Raw genomic sequence first — 6,000 nt, forward strand, 5'->3', positions numbered from 1 at the left:
TTTTTGGCAAATATTTGATATTTTCTCGATGTAAAAATGTAGCATCAAATGGTTGCTGATATAAATAAATGTGTAAGACTGAAATGGTAGGCACTAACATTAGCTGTGTTTAGAAAAATGCATAAAACCTATGATTCACTACAGAAACCGTACTCTCCTGTACCATGTTGAAAGTTTACCCAACACTGAAACTCGGTTATCAAAATGATCTTTTTGCTTTCCAAGTCAACAGCAACTTTCGATAGGCAGCTTAATCCTCGTCAGCCCATCCCTAACCCCGCCCATGGCAGTCAGACTGCCAAAAGAATAATTATAGTGCAAATGGTTTGTGCATTATATTCCAATATTTTTTACATCTTGCAAGTTCGAATCTGGCACACTGAAAATAAACACACCAAAGAAGTTCTTGCATTTATGATGAACATGAGAGATTTTAAATAATGTATTTTGAGGATTCAGAATAAAACATACAAATCACATGGATTATTTGATGTACCCTATCTGTCAATCACTCAACATTGTGTTGATGTAGTGATACTAGGGGTCACCCTTGGGAGCCCAAGACACTTCTGATCTTTGATAAAAGGCCAATGGGAATTGGCGACTGGTATTTGCATGCAACTCACCCGAACATATAGTTATAAAGGAGCTGGTGTGCGTGGCTTGCGCTCTCCAACCCGTCGCGATGGCTGACCCGGACCGTCCGACTCGGCTACGCAATTCAGTTCAGCAGGTGTCTGCCCAGGTTCTGCGGCGTTCACTTTACCATGCTGCTAACTTGCGCATGGAAATTGCTACCCTCCCAAAAAAGGCCCGATAGAGCCTGTCCCTCTGGCCGAGATGAAGAAGGGGTTTTACAGCCCCTACTTCATTGTACCCAAGAAAGGTGGTGGGTTGCGGTTCAAATCTTGAACCTGCGAGTACTGAACCGGGCTTTACAGAGACTCCTGTTCAAGATGCTGATGAAAAAATGCATCAAAGCGAGCGTCCGAGATCAATATTGGTTCGCGGCGGTAGGTCGGTCCAGTCGGTAGGTAGACCTGAAGGACGCGTACTTCTACGTCTCGATTCCACCTCGACGGAGATGCTTCCTGCTGTTTGCGCTCGAGGGTCAGGCGTACCAGTACAATGTCCTCCCTTTCGGCCTGTTCCTGTTCCCTTGCGTCTTCACGATGGTCGCAGAGGCAGCTCTTGCCCTGTTAAAGGAAGCGGCTGTTCGCATCCTCAGCTATCTCGACGACTGGCTAAACCTAGCTCACTCTCGAGATGTGTTGTGTGCGCACAGGGACCTGGTGCTCACGCACCTCAGCCGGCTAGGGCTTCGGGTCAACAAGGAAAAGCGCAAGCTCCTCCCAGTTCAAAGCATCTCTTTTCTCTGCTTGGAGTTGGACTCAGTCTAGATGACGGTGCATCTCACGAAAGAGTGCACACAGTCGGAGCTGACCTGTTTCAAGGCGTTCAGACAGAAAACAGCGGTTCCAATGAAACTGTTTCAGAGGCTTCTGGGGCAAATGGCATCCTCAGCAGTGGCCACACCACTCGGTTGATGCATATGAGACCACTTCAGCACATCGCATGGCCATTACGCCGGTCTATCACAACCACTTCAGCCCTTGGACCGACCTTACATTTCGACGGGCAGGTGTTCCTCTAGAGTAGGTCTCCAGGTGCGTCGTGGTTACGACAGATGACTCCAAAAAAGGCTGGGGCTCTGTATGCAACGGGCACGCAGTGGCCGGCTCCTGGACGGGCCCGCGGCCCCGTTGGCACATCAAATTAATTATTGGCAATACTGTTAGCCCTGCAGAATTTCTGGTCGTTGATCCAGGGCAAGCACGTGTTGGTTCGGACAGACAACACGGCAACACTGGCATATATCAATCGTCAAGACGTCACAACTCGCCTGCCGTCTCCTCCTCTGGAGTCAGCATCACCTCAAGTTACTGCAAGCCACTCACATGCCGGGCGACCTCAACACGGCAGAGGACTCGCTGCCATGATAGGTCACCCACAGGGGAGAGTGGAGACTCCACCCTCAGGTGGTCCAGCTGATTTAGAGTCGATTCGTGCAGGTGACCTATTCGCTAACTGGGAATCCTACCAATGCCCGATTTGGTACGCCCTGATTGAGGCACCCGTCGGTATAGATGCCCTGGCACACAGCTGGCCCCTTGCACTACGCAATTGTGCATTTTCTCCAGTGAGCCTACTTGCACAGACCCTGTGCAAGGTCAGAGTGGATGAGGAGCAGGTCATCCTAGTAGCACCCTACTGGACTACGCAGACTTGGTTCTTGGACCTCACACTCCTCACGACAGCCCCCCATCCCAGCAAACTCCCCTGAGGAAAGACCTTCATGTGTTGGTCCCCCATAGAGGCACCATCTGGCACCCGCGACCAGGCCTCTGGAACCTACATGTCTGGCCCCTGGATGGGAGGGCTGTCGTGAGGACCTAAGGGGCATACCATCCGCCATAGTAGACACAATCACACCCTCTACGAGGCGCCTGTGCCTTGAAGTGGTGTCTCTTCGCTAAGTCACGTTCTTCCCGATGCGAAGACCCCCAGAGATGCGCAGTCGGGTTGGTACTTTCCTTCCTGCAGGAGAGGTTGGACGGGCTGTCCCCCTCCACCTTGAAGGTGTATGTAGCCGCTATAGCAGCATACCACGACACACTTAGGGAAGCACGACCTGATCATCAGGTTCCTGAGAGGCGCCAGGAGGTTGAATCCCTCCAGGCCACGCCTCGTTCCCTCATGGGACCTCTCTGTAGTTGTTCAGGATATACGGGGAGCCCCCTTTGAGCCAGCTGAAGTCAGCTGAGCTTAAGGCACTCTCTTTAAAGACGTCCCTCTTGACTGCGCTCACTTCCATCAAAAGGGTAGGAGACCTGCAAGCATTCTCTGTCAGCAATATGGCCTGGAGTTCAGTCCGGGCTACTCTCACATGATCCTGAGACCCCGACCGTGTTGTGTGCCCAAGGTTCCCACGACCCTATTTAGGGATCAGGTTGTGAACCTTCAAGAGCTGCTCCAGGAGAAGGCAGACCCAGCCTTGACATTGCTGTGTCTGGTGTGCACTTTATACATCTATTTGGATCTATTTGAGTCACTGAGCAACTCTTTGTCTGCTTTGGTGGACAGCGGAAAGGAAGTGCTGTCTCCATGCAGAGGATTTCCCACTGGGTCATTGACACCATAGCGATGGCATATCACGCCCAGCAAGTGCCGCCTCCTGCGGGGCTACGAGCCCATTCTACCAGGATTGTTGCGGCCTCCTGGGCCTTGACCAGTGGCGCCTCTCTAACAGACATTTGCAACGCAGCAGGCTGGGCAACACACAACCCCTTTGTGTGGTTCTACAATATCTGGGTTGAGCCAGATTTGTCCTGTGTCATGGCAGGAACGAACAATTCCCATTGGCCTTTTATCAAAGATCAGAGATGTCTCGGGCCATCAGAGAATGGAGGTTATGAAACAGGACGTTAAGTTGCCATGGCTTTAAAGACTATAGAAGTCTACCAGTCTAACATCATTGTGCACATTTCAGTTAAAGAGTTACACGTTTTTATAGTTTTCTGGTTTGATTTGTTCCCAATTTTACTAAAAAATATAATATTGCAGCAAGTATTCTGTGTGTATAAATGTAAGAGCTGATTTTAGAGCAGCAGAAATTTCAATCAGCTAATGGTCATAATTTAATTTATTTGAAATTGTGTTTGTTGATTTATTTGTCTCAGTTGCAGTAGAAGGCGTACATTTTTGAATGCATTAAAAAAGTGACTGTTACTCCCATGGATTCAAAATAATCAACCTAAATATTTTCAAATCAATACAAAAAAAAATAAATAAAAATAAGATTTTAGCAACTGGTTAATTCATCTCACTAGTGTGTTTTAAGACTTTGGATTACAGAATTAAGCAGCCCTCGCACCTGGAACGCCTCCTCGCCGCCTATGATCAAGGGAGGGGGACCGTGGGTTTCCTCCTCATCGGCCCTCGGGGGGTCGGCCGGTTTAAGTAGGGGGACATGGAAGGTAGGAGAGATACGGTAATCAGTGGGGAGTTGTAAACGAACGGTGACTGGATTTATCTTTCTGAGGATTTTAAAAGGTCCTACGTACCTTGGGCTTAGTTTTTTGCAGGGTAGGCGGAGGCGGAGGTCCCGGGTGGATATCCAAACCCACTGGCCCGGAGCGTAGTCGGGGCCGGGTCGACGGTGACGGTCTGCCTGGACTTTGGAGCGGTTCATGGCCCGTTGTAGGTGAACGTGGGCCTGGTCCCATACTGCCTCGCTGCGTTGGGCCCAGTCGTTGACCGCGGGAACCTCCGTGGGCTCGCCGGACCAGGGGAAGAGTGGGGGCTGATACCCCAGGACGCATTGGAAGGGGGTCAGGTTGGTGGAGGGCTTGAGCAGGGAATTCTGGGCGTACTCCGCCCATGGGAGGAACCGGCTCCAGTCCGCTTGGTTTTGATGACAGTAGGTGCGCAGAAACCTGGTGATTTCCTGGTTAAGGCGCTCTGCCTGGCCATTGGATTGGGGATGGTACCCTGACGAGAGACTGAGGTTCACGTTAAGGCCTTCCAAACCCAGGAGGTGAACTGGGACCCCCGATCCGAGACGATGTCTTCCGGTAGTCCGTAGAGACGGAACACATACTGAAAGAGGTGCTCGGCGGTTTCCAGGGCGGTGGGCAGCTTGGGCAGAGGGATGAGGCGACATGCCACGGTCCACGACCGTGAGTATGGTTGTGTTACCTCGGGAGTTGGGTAAGTCGGTAACAAAGTCCACCGCTATGTGGGACCAGGGGCGCCGGGGTGTCGGTAGTTTAGTGGTCTAAGCACATAACTGGTAATCTGGTAATCAGAAGGACGTTGGTTCAAGCCCCACAGCCATCACCATTGTGTCCTTGAGCAAGGCACTTAACTCCAGATTGCTCCAGGGGGATTGTCCCTGTAATAAGTGCACTGTAAGTTGCTTTGGATAAAAGCGTCTGCCAAATGCAAAAATGTAAATGTAAATGTAATGTCATGATCAGTGGTGGCGAAGGCAGCACTAAGATCTGAAAGAATTAGAAGAGAAATGCAGCCACGATCAGATGATTAGTAATCATGTTGGTTTCATCTACACAATACAACAAATGTTGTGCTGTATAAGGTGTACTGCAGATAATAAAAACACTTTCAATTGAAGGAAAACATATTTAATAGATCTTGTAAGGCCACATATGCTTAAATGTGTTGACTACAATAAAACATCTTATAAAGTGCTACAAACAAAATTAAGCACCTGAATTATTTTATGAACATAAAAGATTCTAGCTTACTAACTGTAATATATGATAAATTACTTGATAACAACTTGTAAGAGTGCAAGTGTATCACAGCAAGTATTATTTTGCCCATATGGCAAGTCAGTCTGTTTCTCTTGTCATCAATAGCACAGGAAAAAAAAATAATTCTGCACTGGTACGTGGCACAAATATAAATTTTTTGAGCTTTGTAAATTCAAGGAAATGTATCAATAAGGATAGTCGAAAGAGGGCAGATGATAATTGCCGAACAGGAAAATTAAACTGTGCTAGCCAAACCCGCGTTCCCCACCAAATAGGTCAGAAAACATGTACTAGCTGGAGGACATACTGTAACTCTGACTCAAAAATAATATAGATGGGTGGGTCTAGGAAATCAAATATTTGCCAAATTATTTGTTTGGGTGAAATGTTCTCTTTGGTTATTATGTCACCAATACTAAATAAGCAATTTTGATCAATTTGTCATGGCACAAGCCAAAAAAAATTATGTATTTGTGTCTTTCAAATTCTTTCATTTTAGAATCTAAAAACATCACACATAAATGCTTGATCTGACAAATGCAAAACTAAAAGCTTTACAGCATCCATTTAAACATGCACAGTCAGGAATTGACAAACAATAGATGCTGTATACACCTTTTAGTCTTGGTCTAGTATAAAAGCACAGGTGACAGCAGACATCCAA

Source organism: Xyrauchen texanus, chromosome 14 (genome assembly GCF_025860055.1).
Source record: "Xyrauchen texanus isolate HMW12.3.18 chromosome 14, RBS_HiC_50CHRs, whole genome shotgun sequence".
In the NCBI taxonomy this organism is placed as follows: domain Eukaryota; kingdom Metazoa; phylum Chordata; class Actinopteri; order Cypriniformes; family Catostomidae; genus Xyrauchen; species Xyrauchen texanus.